General features: G+C 46.5%; 2 non-coding genes across 2 annotated transcripts; both read left to right on the forward strand.

Moving 5' to 3' along the window:
• Window positions 1–4,257: 4,257 nt before the first annotated feature.
• On the forward strand, window positions 4,258–4,330 carry TRNAV-AAC (transfer RNA valine (anticodon AAC)). The gene has a single exon. It is a non-coding gene; the product is annotated as a tRNA-Val (tRNA).
• A 7,129-nt stretch (window positions 4,331–11,459) lies between these two features.
• Window positions 11,460–11,532, forward strand: TRNAV-AAC (transfer RNA valine (anticodon AAC)). Its single transcript has one exon. It is a non-coding gene; the product is annotated as a tRNA-Val (tRNA).
• Window positions 11,533–15,935: the final 4,403 nt, after the last annotated feature.

A 15,935-nucleotide genomic window follows, 5' to 3' on the forward strand; every position in this document is an offset into this window, starting at 1 on the left:
ATAATAAGAGAATATCATGAGAGAATGAGAGGATAGAAGAAGGGAAGAAACAAGGAGAGTTGGAGGTGTGATACTGGGAGGAATGTAGGTGATAGTCTGACATATGCCATCTTTCATCAAAATAAATTACCTTGTGGAAATTGACTTTGACAGCATTGCATGGTGGTGATGACAAGGCATGCATATGTATTAAGAAAGGAAGCATAGGGCTGGGGGTATTGTGGACTATGGGGTGACACCCCCTATATATTAACAAAACGATGAAAGGCCACAATGTAATTTTATTGATGAAAATTAACATGGGGAAACTTATTTAGATGAAAGGATATAGACGCGAGTCTGGCATTGGTGCCAGAGTGGAATTGGTAAAGATAAAGTTGATAACAAAACAAGGATTGAGGTTGCAGTGGGAGAAAGACCCTGAGCTATGAGTGGCGTGGAACCATAGATAGAGATAGATAAAAGTGAGAGTAGGACAGCCATGAAGGTGAGAGTGAATGGGATAGTTCAAAGGGAAAGATGCAATAGGGCGGAATAGGGGATAATCAGCAGATTGGAAGGGCTAGAGGTGAGACAAGGACAGAGTTGCTAGAGGTGTATTGGAAAAGTTGCAAAAAAGAGGCATTTACGGTAGTGAGGAAATGAGAGCCAATGAGTAGAGACTAGAAAGACAGGTGGAGGGGAAAGAGATAGAGACCAGGTGAGTGAAGGGGTGAGCCTTGAGCAGATAAGGGAAGAACCAGGATACTTAAAGTGAAAGAACATGGCCTGAGTCATTGATTATGAAAATGAATTCACTTCAGAAGTCAAGTGCTTCTTTTATGGAGATTACATTTTTCAATGTAGTTACTATGGTCTCTTAACCATAGGATCATTCACAGTGAAGTCTAGGAATTCTCTCACACTTCTCTCGAACTAGGATGCCTTGTGCACCAGGGTGGATCCACCAGGGTGCATCTGTCACTGGACAGGTGGTATCTTACCTACTTGGTGGTAGTTGCCCACGTAAGTGTCTGAAGTCTGTTCTATGTGACAATTACTGGTATTGGTATTTAGGCTGGTTCTTAGCAGTTCCTGAAAACGTATTACATACTAAATTCACATATACCAACCACCATGTGGCTGGCTTATATCTGAAAACTGTCGGGACATTTTCCAGCTGACAATACATAATTCTGCACTATACAAAATAACCCGTTCTTACACGTTGTTATGGTCTGCACCATTTTCCATACATAATGTTGATCAGGTGTGTGTCGTGCAGCGCAGGCTGACTTGTCCATTGCCTCGCTCATGGCATCATCACATGCAGGCCATTGTGTTGGGCCCGGGGTGAGGGACCTCCTGCCCTGGTGCCGGCACTGCACAGTACAAAGACACGGGAGGCAGGTGTCAAACGCAACACATCTTTATTCATACACCTCCTACATGCCACTGCCTTGCCCATGCTTAGCCTTCATCAGTTCCCCTGTTACCCCCGCCCCATGCCCCAGAACCCAACTGTCAATGGGACATCCCCGCAAATTAAACAATTACCCCAAAGGGGGTGCAACATGTGCCTGGGATGGTGCGCCTCAGACCATTTCTTCAATGAGACATTGCAGTTTGTTTCTTGCTCTCTGGGGTCTCGAGTTCTCTGTCTCTCGCACCATTCTTCCTGCCGGCTCCCCAGTGTATTCCACACCAGAGGTGTCAGAGTCTTCTCGGTCTCCATGATATGAATCGTCCTCATGGTGTTCATCAGACATGTCCCCTCTTCCCCTTGCCCGCCGTGGGGTGGCTAGTGGAAACCGTTTGAAATGTGAGGAGTTGCAGGTGGTGGACCCACGGTCGCCCTGGGCCGTAACCATTGAACCCTTTCGTGCAGTAATCACTAGGAGATCATCCTTGAACATTGCCATGTGTTTGTGGGTTTGTGGCTGCTTCATCGTCACTACCTCTTCAACTTCTAGCATGCAGTCCTTGGCTTTCCTGCGAATGTCTGCATAGTCCTTTATTCTCTGCTTGGCGTTCTGGTCGTGATCTCTCATTTCACTATCCTCAGGTCGCATGGTGTCTTGGGGGCCATGCTGTGGCAGCCGGGACCGAACATTTCTCCCAAACAGGACCTCTGCTGGGCTTTTCCTGTGGAGCTGTGTGCAGTGCTCCAATAGTCCCTGAGCAGTTGATGGAAGACATGCTCGTAGGGTTGTCCAGTTTACTGGGCCACCTGTAGCACTTGTTTGAGGTTTGCCATGAAACGCTCAATCATGCCGTTTGCTTGAGGCCATAACAGCATGATCTTCTGGTGATGAAACCCCATGTATTCACTGAAGCGCTCAAAGTCTTGGCCAGCGTATGGAGATACATTATCTGTCTTCACTTTTTGGGAAATGCCATATGCTGTGAAAATGTGGTCCAGGACTCGGATGACATAGTGAGCTGCCGTGGAGACTCTCTGCGCCTCTAAATAGCTGGGGTACTTGTCCATTATGGCTAGGATGTATTTTCTCCCTTCGATGAGACCAAAGAAGTCAGCCGCCACTGCTTCCCACACCCCCTCCGGTAACGCAGACATCCGATAACGCTCTGGATGTCTGTTGGGTGTAATGAGGCAACAGGTCGGACACTCTTTCAAGACCTCCCCCAAAAGCGCATCTAGTTGGGGGAACCAGACCTTCTGTCTCAACATGTGTTTCGTAGACACTATTCCTCGGTGCCCCTCATGTGCTAGTTCCACTACTTTCCTTCGGAGTGAAGCTGGGATCACCATATTGTGTCCTTTTAGTAGTAGGTTGTCCTCAGACAAGGCTAGTTCCTCCTTCACCAGTAAAAGCCTGTCTATTTCTCTATGGACGTCTTCCGATTCAAGGCGACCTCTTTCTTTGGCCCATCTCCACCGCCCTGATCTGAGTCCTTCACTGACGATGAGGCATGCTGGATCCATCTCTTGTTTCCTGTGCGAGGGTAGCGGGGTCGATGCCCTTGGGCATGGCTTCTTGAATAAGATATCAGAAGTAGCGATTCACTACAGAAGGTTCCGGTCGGTCTCCGCTTCTCGGATGACGGGACAGAACTCACACTCACTTTCACCCTTGGAACCTATGTGAGGTACCAGCACCGTGGGGTTATGAGATGTGGGAGGGAGGGGCTTCTTCTAACAGCTGCAGCGAGGCACAAGCACCGTTGGTTCCCTGCTCCCTTCCCTCACTCACCACTGCTACTGGCAATCACTGCTGCGGACCCCCGGGCACAATCCAGCCTCCTGCATCTTCCGATACATAGGCAGGGCAACGCCCTCACTGCCACGGCCACCAGTAGTTCTCCCTCTCCTGGGCCTCCGTTGCCATGCGCTTCGCCTTCCCGGCGCTGTAGCCTCCCACGCATAGGATGTCTCTCCTTCGTTGCCACTGGGTGGACCCGGGGTGAGGGACCTTCTACCCCAGGGCCAGCACTGGGCAGTACAAAGACACAGGAGGCAGGTGTCACACGCAACATGTTGTTATTCATACACCTCCTACCTGCAACTGCCTTGCCCGTGCTTAGCCTTGTCACTTCCCCTTTTCCCGCCGCCCCCCACCCTATCCCGCTCCGTGCCCCGGGAACCCAACTATCAACGTGAGGGCCATCATCCATTCCTAACAGAAAAGTGAGGCCTACTACTCAATTAACACATTTCGTGGGGTGTCACTTACTATGGAGTCAGTTCATAAATATGGCTAGCCCGCCCACCAGCCCATTGATTTCAGTGGACTCTCTCTGGCTAAATCTGATTTAATTTGCCAGGGCAACTCGAAGAGGTTGAGATGTATGGGTCAGGTTAATAATATACTGCAGGGTATGGTGGGTAAACGCAGATCTGGCTGGGACAAGGTATTTATCTGGGTGGGGATTTTGCAAACCCTACGTCTTTGGGCCTGTGGATATGGAAGCTACACATGCTGTCATGTTTGTGCCTGAAGCAAGAGGGGCCATTGATATTGGGTGGTGCCATGTGGTGGTTATGCATAGGGAGAAGTTTGGGGCATGGAAGGGAGCCGTGCACACATTTGGGGCAGGGGTGCATGTAACAGTTTTCCTTTGGCACCATATTTCACAAACTTCTTAGAAACTATCCTGATGGGGGTAGGATTTTGGTGAAGCTACAACACAATTATCCAACAACAGTAAGAGAAACTGAAATACAAGGAGGCTTTGAGTGCTGAAAACAGGCCAAAACATACATCACAGAAGGAGGAGTGTGAAGAGTAAGTCAAACTGTTCAGTGCTAACGTGGCAGTTACCGTAGTGTAGTGGTTATCACGTTCGCCTAACACGCGAAAGGTCCCCGGTTCGAGACCGGGCGGAAACACTTTTTTTTTTTCCTGGCACATACCGAATTAGAACTCTGTTAATTAAAAACTGCACATACGTGCAAACATTTGTGGATGACATGCTAAAAAAGTCGGTAGCGGCAACATATGGTTAGTGCTGTGCAAGGAATCTCACATTCTGACTAGCCATGTGCATACTCTGCACTGCCACATATAGAAATTAGGGGTGTACCAGACTTTATAGACCAACGTATGGGACAGTTTTATGAACGCCTATACAATATACAGCAAAAGGGATGATCAAATCAAAACTGGAAATATGCATTAAGTACCAGAGTGGCTGCACTCATAGATAGATTGGGAGGATCCAGATATCAGAGTTTGGGCTACCCTTAAACGTAGATTGCTATATAGAGTTGCTGCATCATGTTCACGACCTATATATACCCCTGGAAGAACTACACGATCCCTAATAAAGGCTCATGTCCATAGATAGCGGTGGTGTGCCACCTATCTAAAAGGGGTAGAAACAGTAAAGTTACAGTCCATAGATAATTATGTGAATTGACCAAAAAAAAATAAACACAAAATTACAAAACAGGCCTGCACCAATGTGACCCACACTGGGGTGGCCTTTTTTAAACCACCTTTGTGAAGCTTAAATAGGCATAGCGTACTTCTTCTAGAGGGATCACACTGGTGACTTGTTGCACTTGATAAATCATATCAAGTCTTGTCCCTTTCTTTTGTGGTATACTGTTAGTCCAAATAGAGGGACATTTTTATGAACTTTACCAATGCTCCCTTAAAATTGTATTTATCTGTTCCTTCGGAATATGGTAGCTGTAAGGGGTCGGGACAACTTGCATCCATTTGTAGCGATCAGTTTAAGATTATTTAGCAGTTTTGAAGCTTCTTCTGACATAATACTAAAGTTCACAGTATCTGGCATATGCGCCATGTACCTATTCATCTATTTTACATGAACAATTATAACACTAAAAAAAGTTGAATTCGAACAACAATAGTTTTATGTCATGCATATAGATATTCTTTAATGTCCATTCAGCCTGAAAATATCGTCAATGAGTGTTTCAACCTCTTACTCACTGGTCTTCACCAGGGCGTTAGAACGTCTTCACTATACAAATTCCCAATGGTTCTTGAGATGCTTATTTCTAATCACTTCATAGGTACTTCTTCTACCTTGCATAATTCCTGTAATAGTCCTATTTGAGAAAATTCAAATGCCTTTCAGATTGAGTCCCAATTCTTGATGCCTAGAGGCTCTGCGCCTAATCTCAGACCGATTTTCCAAAGTCCAAATTTGTTTGATAACATACTCTTCCTGAGGGTTGTAACAGTGTCGATAAGCCACCCTCAAAACGGGGAGTTCCTTCTCTCCCCACTCACGTGGTTATGCAACAAACTATTTAACAGATTCTTTTTTTTTTTGCCCTATCTCAGACACATATCATGCCCCTTGGATCCCTCTACCATGAGCTGACAATGAGCCAAGAACCAGGCCAGTGTAGGGGAAATATATTGGTATTTATTTAAATTAAAAGTAATAGAAATGAGCACGAAAATGTTAAAAACCACTTTATCCGTGGCTCAACTTTTCTCAGCATAAATATATCACAAAAGTGAGTTAAAAAGACACAATCGCAATTATTCACTTTCTGTAAATTTAACTTCACAAAATAATTATATTGATTAATAATGGAGGCACTTTTGTGCGATTTTGATTTTCCTGCAGGCTTAAAAGGATAGAAGTAGGATTTCAAGATTGGTAATGATGATTTCGCACACACTTATGATTTAAAATAAACACAGGGTGATTTATCGGTTAATTTTTCAGACCCCCCCACTACTCCCCCCGCTTTGGTCTATGTTGGGAAGTCAGACAGAAAACTTAGAATGCTTTGGGGAATTTTGGATTTCAGACTCCCCTTGCAGAAATACCTGTTTTGGGGAAGCTGGATAAAAAGGTTGGACTGATTAAAAAACAAAGACACCCCTCTTCCTTAAGAAGTCGTGGTCAGCTGGACAACAAGGATTACCCAATTAATTTATAGAGTACAGTTTTCAGCACACACTGCGAAGTGATCTTTGTTAATTTCAAATTTTAATAAAATACACCCTGGAGGTGGTACTAGAGAGCCCAATCAACATGGCCGCGAGCCGAAACATCCGTACAAGATCCGGCCGCACATCAACTCTGAAGCCAACCTCAAAGTGCAGATTATGAAAATTTGAGACACTGGGCACCTGTTGGCGAGACTTGAGGTTCCTAAACCTAAACTGGGCTGAGAACGACAGAGGACACCTTTGTGTGCGCAGTAGCGCGGAGTGCAGGGAGAGGCGCCTCTGATCCTGTGACAGGGACTTCAGCTGCACCTAGCACCCCAGATGGCCTAGACTGCCTTGCGGGCAACATCAAAGCGGAATTGGCAAGAGCCTTACCCGACTCCCGGACATCGAGGGAGCCAGCAGGGAGGCTGCGGATCGGCTCACCACACCGGGGGAGCCCCAGGCATAACGGCTCCTCCTCTGTGTGGCATGGAGGATCGCAGCCCGTCACTCCCGGGAGGCGAAGGCGGAGCAACCAGTCCCCCAACTACTGGGGAGATCAGCATACACCAGCCAGGACACCCGAGGAACTGAGTGGTGTTTCTGAGGGCAGAACGGAACGGAGGAGAGACCCGACCACTGGGTCTTGCCACGGTAACAAACTATGGCGGCGGCTCCTGGAGCAGAGAGGCACACGCCGGAAAACCCACAGAGCCCAGAGGCCACCAGGACTCTGAGAGAGCTGGGTTGACAGATGAGAGCAAAATAGTAGAGGGAAAAAGAGGAAGAAGACTTGATGTAGTTGAGAGGAAACCAAACTGATGGAGATTATAGGGATAATAAGAGAATATCATGAGAGAATGAGAGGATAGAAGAAGGGAAGAAACAAGGAGAGTTGGAGGTGTGATACTGGGAGGAATGTAGGTGATAGTCTGACATATGCCATCTTTCATCAAAATAAATTACCTTGTGGAAATTGACTTTGACAGCATTGCATGGTGGTGATGACAAGGCATGCATATGTATTAAGAAAGGCAGCATAGGGCTGGGGGTATTGTGGACTATGGGGTGACACCCCCTATATATTAACAAAACGATGAAAGGCCACAATGTAATTTTATTGATGAAAATTAAAATGGGGAAACTTATTTAGATGAAAGGACATAGACGCGAGTCTGGCATTGGTGCCAGAGTGGAATTGGTAAAGATAAAGTTGATAACAAAACAAGGATTGAGGTTGCAGTGGGAGAAAGACCCTGAGCTATGAGTGGCGTGGAACCATAGATAGAGATAGATAAAAGTGAGAGTAGGACAGCCATGAAGGTGAGAGTGAATGGGATAATTCAAAGGGAAAGATGCAATGGGGCGGAATAGGGGATAATCAGCAGATTGGAAGGGCTAGAGGTGAGACAAGGACAGAGTTGCTAGAGGTGTATTGGAAAAGTTGCAAAAAAGAGGCATTTACGGTAGTGAGGAAATGAGAGCCAATGAGTAGAGACTAGAAAGACAGGTGGAGGGGAAAGAGATAGAGACCAGGTGAGTGAAGGGGGTGAGCCTTGAGCAGATAAGGGAAGAACCAGGATACTTAAAGTGAAAGAACATGGCCTGAGTCATTGATTATGAAAATGAATTCACTTCAGAAGTCAAGTGCTTCTTTTATGGAGATTACATTTTTCAATGTAGTTACTATGGTCTCTTAACCATAGGATCATTCACAGTGAAGTCTAGGAATTCTCTCACACTTCTCTCGAACTAGGATGCCTTGTGCACCAGGGTGGATCCACCAGGGTGCATCTGTCACTGGACAGGTGGTATCTTACCTACTTGGTGGTAGTTGCCCACGTAAGTGTCTGAAGTCTGTTCTATGTGACAATTACTGGTATTGGTATTTAGGCTGGTTCTTAGCAGTTCCTGAAAACGTATTACATACTAAATTCACATATACCAACCACCATGTGGCTGGCTTATATCTGAAAACTGTCGGGACATTTTCCAGCTGACAATACATAATTCTGCACTATACAAAATAACCCGTTCTTACACGTTGTTATGGTCTGCACCATTTTCCATACATAATGTTGATCAGGTGTGTGTCGTGCAGCGCAGGCTGACTTGTCCATTGCCTCGCTCATGGCATCATCACATACAGGCCATTGTGTTGGGCCCGGGGTGAGGGACCTCCTGCCCTGGTGCCGGCACTGCACAGTACAAAGACACAGGAGGCAGGTGTCAAACGCAACACATCTTTATTCATACACCTCCTACATGCCACTGCCTTGCCCATGCTTAGCCTTCATCAGTTCCCCTGTTACCCCCGCCCCATGCCCCAGAACCCAACTGTCAATGGGACATCCCCGCAAATTAAACAATTACCCCAAAGGGGGTGCAACATGTGCCTGGGATGGTGCGCCTCAGACCATTTCTTCAATGAGACATTGCAGTTTGTTTCTTGCTCTTTGGGGTCTCGAGTTCTCTGTCTCTCGCACCATTCTTCCTGCCGGCTCCCCAGTGTATTCCACACCAGAGGTGTCAGAGTCTTCTCGGTCTCCATGATATGAATCGTCCTCATGGTGTTCATCAGACATGTCCCCTCTTCCCCTTGCCCGCCGTGGGGTGGCTAGTGGAAACCGTTTGAAATGTGAGGAGTTGCAGGTGGTGGACCCACAGTCGCCCTGGGCCGTAACCATTGAACCCTTTCGTGCAGTAATCACTAGGAGATCATCCTTGAACATTGCCATGTGTTTGTGGGTTTGTGGCTGCTTCATCGTCACTACCTCTTCAACTTCTAGCATGCAGTCCTTGGCTTTCCTGCGAATGTCTGCATAGTCCTTTATTCTCTGCTTGGCTTTCTGGTCGTGATCTCTCATTTCACTATCCTCAGGTCGCATGGTGTCTTGGGGGCCATGCTGTGGCAGCCGGGACCGAACATTTCTCCCAAACAGGACCTCTGCTGGGCTTTTCCTGTGGAGCTGTGTGCAGTGCTCCAATAGTCCCTGAGCAGTTGATGGAAGACATGCTCGTAGGGTTGTCCAGTTTACTGGGCCACCTGTAGCACTTGTTTGAGGTTTGCCATGAAACGCTCAATCATGCCGTTTGCTTGAGGCCATAACAGCATGATCTTCTGGTGATGAAACCCCATGTATTCACTGAAGCGCTCAAAGTCTTGGCCAGCGTATGGAGATACATTATCTGTCTTCACTTTTTGGGAAATGCCATATGCTGTGAAAATGTGGTCCAGGACTCGGATGACATAGTGAGCTGCCGTGGAGACTCTCTGCGCCTCTAAATAGCTGGGGTACTTGTCCATTATGGCTAGGATGTATTTTCTCCCTTCGATGAGACCAAAGAAGTCAGCCGCCACTGCTTCCCACACCCCCTCCGGTAACGCAGACATCCGATAACGCTCTGGATGTCTGTTGGGTGTAATGAGGCAACAGGTCGGACACTCTTTCAAGACCTCCCCCAAAAGCGCATCTAGTTGGGGGAACCAGACCTTCTGTCTCAACATGTGTTTCGTAGACACTATTCCTCGGTGCCCCTCATGTGCTAGTTCCACTACTTTCCTTCGGAGTGAAGCTGGGATCACCATATTGTGTCCTTTTAGTAGTAGGTTGTCCTCAGACAAGGCTAGTTCCTCCTTCACCAGTAAAAGCCTGTCTATTTCTCTATGGACGTCTTCCGATTCAAGGCGACCTCTTTCTTTGGCCCATCTCCACCGCCCTGATCTGAGTCCTTCACTGACGATGAGGCATGCTGGATCCATCTCTTGTTTCCTGTGCGAGGGTAGCGGGGTCGATGCCCTTGGGCATGGCTTCTTGAATAAGATATCAGAAGTAGCGATTCACTACAGAAGGTTCCGGTCGGTCTCCGCTTCTCGGATGACGGGACAGAACTCACACTCACTTTCACCCTTGGAGCCTATGTGAGGTACCAGCACCGTGGGGTTATGAGATGTGGGAGGGAGGGGCTTCTTCTAACAGCTGCAGCGAGGCACAAGCACCGTTGGTTCCCTGCTCCCTTCCCTCACTCACCACTGCTACTGGCAATCACTGCTGCGGACCCCCGGGCACAATCCAGCCTCCTGCATCTTCCGATACATAGGCAGGGCAACGCCCTCACTGCCACGGCCACCAGTAGTTCTCCCTCTCCTGGGCCTCCGTTGCCATGCGCTTCGCCTTCCCGGCGCTGTAGCCTCCCACGCATAGGATGTCTCTCCTTCGTTGCCACTGGGTGGACCCGGGGTGAGGGACCTTCTACCCCAGGGCCAGCACTGGGCAGTACAAAGACACAGGAGGCAGGTGTCACACGCAACATGTTGTTATTCATACACCTCCTACCTGCAACTGCCTTGCCCGTGCTTAGCCTTGTCACTTCCCCTTTTCCCGCCGCCCCCCACCCTATCCCGCTCCGTGCCCCGGGAACCCAACTATCAACGTGAGGGCCATCATCCATTCCTAACAGAAAAGTGAGGCCTACCACTCAATTAACACATTTCGTGGGGTGTCACTTACTATGGAGTCAGTTCATAAATATGGCTAGCCCGCCCACCAGCCCATTGATTTCAGTGGACTCTCTCTGGCTAAATCTGATTTAATTTGCCAGGGCAACTCGAAGAGGTTGAGATGTATGGGTCAGGTTAATAATATACTGCAGGGTATGGTGGGTAAACGCAGATCTGGCTGGGACAAGGTATTTATCTGGGTGGGGATTTTGCAAACCCTACGTCTTTGGGCCTGTGGATATGGAAGCTACACATGCTGTCATGTTTGTGCCTGAAGCAAGAGGGGCCATTGATATTGGGTGGTGCCATGTGGTGGTTATGCATAGGGAGAAGTTTGGGGCATGGAAGGGAGCCGTGCACACATTTGGGGCAGGGGTGCATGTAACAGTTTTCCTTTGGCACCATATTTCACAAACTTCTTAGAAACTATCCTGATGGGGGTAGGATTTTGGTGAAGCTACAACACAATTATCCAACAACAGTAAGAGAAACTGAAATACAAGGAGGCTTTGAGTGCTGAAAACAGGCCAAAACATACATCACAGAAGGAGGAGTGTGAAGAGTAAGTCAAACTGTTCAGTGCTAACGTGGCAGTTTCCGTAGTGTAGTGGTTATCACGTTCGCCTAACACGCGAAAGGTCCCCGGTTCGAGACCGGGCGGAAACACTTTTTTTTTTTTCCTGGCACATACCGAATTAGAACTCTGTTAATTAAAAACTGCACATACGTGCAAACATTTGTGGATGACATGCTAAAAAAGTCGGTAGCGGCAACATATGGTTAGTGCTGTGCAAGGAATCTCACATTCTGACTAGCCATGTGCATACTCTGCACTGCCACATATAGAAATTAGGGGTGTACCAGACTTTATAGACCAAAGTATGGGACAGTTTTATGAACGCCTATACAATATACAGCAAAAGGGATGATCAAATCAAAACTGGAAATATGCATTAAGTACCAGAGTGGCTGCACTCATAGATAGATTGGGAGGATCCAGATATCAGAGTTTGGGCTACCCTTAAACGTAGATTGCTATATAGAGTTGCTGCATCATGTTCACGACCTATATATACCCCTGGAAGAACTACACGATCCCTAATAAAGGCTCATGTCCATAGATAGCGGTGGTGTGCCACCTATCTAAAAGGGGTAGAAACAGTAAAGTTACAGTCCATAGATAATTATGTGAATTGACCAAAAAAAAATAAACACAAAATTACAAAACAGGCCTGCACCAATGTGACCCACACTGGGGTGGCCTTTTTTAAACCACCTTTGTGAAGCTTAAATAGGCATAGCGTACTTCTTCTAGAGGGATCACACTGGTGACTTGTTGCACTTGATAAATCATATCAAGTCTTGTCCCTTTCTTTTGTGGTATACTGTTAGTCCAAATAGAGGGACATTTTTATGAACTTTACCAATGCTCCCTTAAAATTGTATTTATCTGTTCCTTCGGAATATGGTAGCTGTAAGGGGTCGGGACAACTTGCATCCATTTGTAGCGATCAGTTTAAGATTATTTAGCAGTTTTGAAGCTTCTTCTGACATAATACTAAAGTTCACAGTATCTGGCATATGCGCCATGTACCTATTCATCTATTTTACATGAACAATTATAACACTAAAAAAAGTTGAATTCGAACAACAATAGTTTTATGTCATGCATATAGATATTCTTTAATGTCCATTCAGCCTGAAAATATCGTCAATGAGTGTTTCAACCTCTTACTCACTGGTCTTCACCAGGGCGTTAGAACGTCTTCACTATACAAATTCCCAATGGTTCTTGAGATGCTTATTTCTAATCACTTCATAGGTACTTCTTCTACCTTGCATAATTCCTGTAATAGTCCTATTTGAGAAAATTCAAATGCCTTTCAGATTGAGTCCCAATTCTTGATGCCTAGAGGCTCTGCGCCTAATCTCAGACCGATTTTCCAAAGTCCAAATTTGTTTGATAACATACTCTTCCTGAGGGTTGTAACAGTGTCGATAAGCCACCCTCAAAACGGGGAGTTCCTTCTCTCCCCACTCACGTGGTTATGCAACAAACTATTTAACAGATTCTTTTTTTTTTTGCCCTATCTCAGACACATATCATGCCCCTTGGATCCCTCTACCATGAGCTGACAATGAGCCAAGAACCAGGCCAGTGTAGGGGAAATATATTGGTATTTATTTAAATTAAAAGTAATAGAAATGAGCACGAAAATGTTAAAAACCACTTTATCCGTGGCTCAACTTTTCTCAGCATAAATATATCACAAAAGTGAGTTAAAAAGACACAATCGCAATTATTCACTTTCTGTAAATTTAACTTCACAAAATAATTATATTGATTAATAATGGAGGCACTTTTGTGCGATTTTGATTTTCCTGCAGGCTTAAAAGGATAGAAGTAGGATTTCAAGATTGGTAATGATGATTTCGCACACACTTATGGTTTAAAATAAACACAGGGTGATTTATCGGTTAATTTTTCAGACCCCCCCACCACTCCCCCCGCTTTGGTCTATGTTGGGAAGTCAGACAGAAAACTTAGAATGCTTTGGGGAATTTTGGATTTCAGACTCCCCTTGCAGAAATACCTGTTTTGGGGAAGCTGGATAAAAAGGTTGGACTGATTAAAAAACAATGACACCCCTCTTCCTTAAGAAGTCGTGGTCAGCTGGACAACAAGGATTACCCAATTAATTTATAGAGTACAGTTTTCAGCACACACTGCGAAGTGATCTTTGTTAATTTCAAATTTTAATAAAATACACCTTGGAGGTGGTACTAGAGAGCCCAATCAACATGGCCGTGAGCCGAAACATCCGTACAAGATCCGGCCGCACATCAACTCTGAAGCCAACCTCAAAGTGCAGATTATGAAAATTTGAGACACTGGGCACCTCTTGGCGAGACTTGAGGTTCCTAAACCTAAACTGGGCTGAGAACGACAGAGGACACCTTTGTGTGCGCAGTAGCGCGGAGTGCAGGGAGAGGCGCCTCTGATCCTGTGACAGGGACTTCAGCTGCACCTAGCACCCCAGATGGCCTAGACTGCCTTGCGGGCAACATCAAAGCGGAATTGGCAAGAGCCTTACCCGACTCCCGGACATCGAGGGAGCCAGCAGGGAGGCTGCGGATCGGCTCACCACACCGGGGGAGCCCCGGGCATAACGGCTCCTCCTCTGTGTGGCATGGAGGATCGCAGCCCGTCACTCCCGGGAGGCGAAGGCGGAGCAACCAGTCCCCCAACTACTGGGGAGATCAGCATACACCAGCCAGGACACCCGAGGAACTGAGTGGTGTTTCTGAGGGCAGAACGGAACGGAGGAGAGACCCGACCACTGGGTCTTGCCACGGTAACAACCTATGGCGGCGGCTCCTGGAGCAGAGAGGCACACGCCGGAAAACCCACAGAGCCCAGAGGCCACCAGGACTCTGAGAGAGCTGGGTTGACAGATGAGAGCAAAATAGTAGAAGGAAAAAGAGGAAGAAGACTTGATGTAGTTGAGAGGAAACCAAACTGATGGAGATTATAGGGATAATAAGAGAATATCATGAGAGAATGAGAGGATAGAAGAAGGGAAGAAACAAGGAGAGTTGGAGGTGTGATACTGGGAGGAATGTAGGTGATAGTCTGACATATGCCATCTTTCATCAAAATAAATTACCTTGTGGAAATTGACTTTGACAGCATTGCATGGTGGTGATGACAAGGCATGCATATGTATTAAGAAAGGAAGCATAGGGCTGGGGGTATTGTGGACTATGGGGTGACACCCCCTATATATTAACAAAACGATGAAAGGCCACAATGTAATTTTATTGATGAAAATTAACATGGGGAAACTTATTTAGATGAAAGGATATAGACGCGAGTCTGGCATTGGTGCCAGAGTGGAATTGGTAAAGATAAAGTTGATAACAAAACAAGGATTGAGGTTGCAGTGGGAGAAAGACCCTGAGCTATGAGTGGCGTGGAACCATAGATAGAGATAGATAAAAGTGAGAGTAGGACAGCCATGAAGGTGAGAGTGAATGGGATAGTTCAAAGGGAAAGATGCAATAGGGCGGAATAGGGGATAATCAGCAGATTGGAAGGGCTAGAGGTGAGACAAGGACAGAGTTGCTAGAGGTGTATTGGAAAAGTTGCAAAAAAGAGGCATTTACGGTAGTGAGGAAATGAGAGCCAATGAGTAGAGACTAGAAAGACAGGTGGAGGGGAAAGAGATAGAGACCAGGTGAGTGAAGGGGTGAGCCTTGAGCAGATAAGGGAAGAACCAGGATACTTAAAGTGAAAGAACATGGCCTGAGTCATTGATTATGAAAATGAATTCACTTCAGAAGTCAAGTGCTTCTTTTATGGAGATTACATTTTTCAATGTAGTTACTATGGTCTCTTAACCATAGGATCATTCACAGTGAAGTCTAGGAATTCTCTCACACTTCTCTCGAACTAGGATGCCTTGTGCACCAGGGTGGATCCACCAGGGTGCATCTGTCACTGGACAGGTGGTATCTTACCTACTTGGTGGTAGTTGCCCACGTAAGTGTCTGAAGTCTGTTCTATGTGACAATTACTGGTATTGGTATTTAGGCTGGTTCTTAGCAGTTCCTGAAAACGTATTACATACTAAATTCACATATACCAACCACCATGTGGCTGGCTTATATCTGAAAACTGTCGGGACATTTTCCAGCTGACAATACATAATTCTGCACTATACAAAATAACCCGTTCTTACACGTTGTTATGGTCTGCACCATTTTCCATACATAATGTTGATCAGGTGTGTGTCGTGCAGCGCAGGCTGACTTGTCCATTGCCTCGCTCATGGCATCATCACATGCAGGCCATTGTGTTGGGCCCGGGGTGAGGGACCTCCTGCCCTGGTGCCGGCACTGCACAGTACAAAGACACGGGAGGCAGGTGTCAAACGCAACACATCTTTATTCATACACCTCCTACATGCCACTGCCTTGCCCATGCTTAGCCTTCATCAGTTCCCCTGTTACCCCCGCCCCATGCCCCAGAACCCAACTGTCAATGGGACATCCCCGCAAATTAAACA

Source organism: Ambystoma mexicanum, assembly GCF_040938575.1.
Source record: "Ambystoma mexicanum isolate Mex_15411 chromosome 12 unlocalized genomic scaffold, UKY_AmexF1_1 Mex_chr12_unloc.2, whole genome shotgun sequence".
NCBI classification, from domain to species: Eukaryota; Metazoa; Chordata; class Amphibia; order Caudata; family Ambystomatidae; genus Ambystoma; species Ambystoma mexicanum.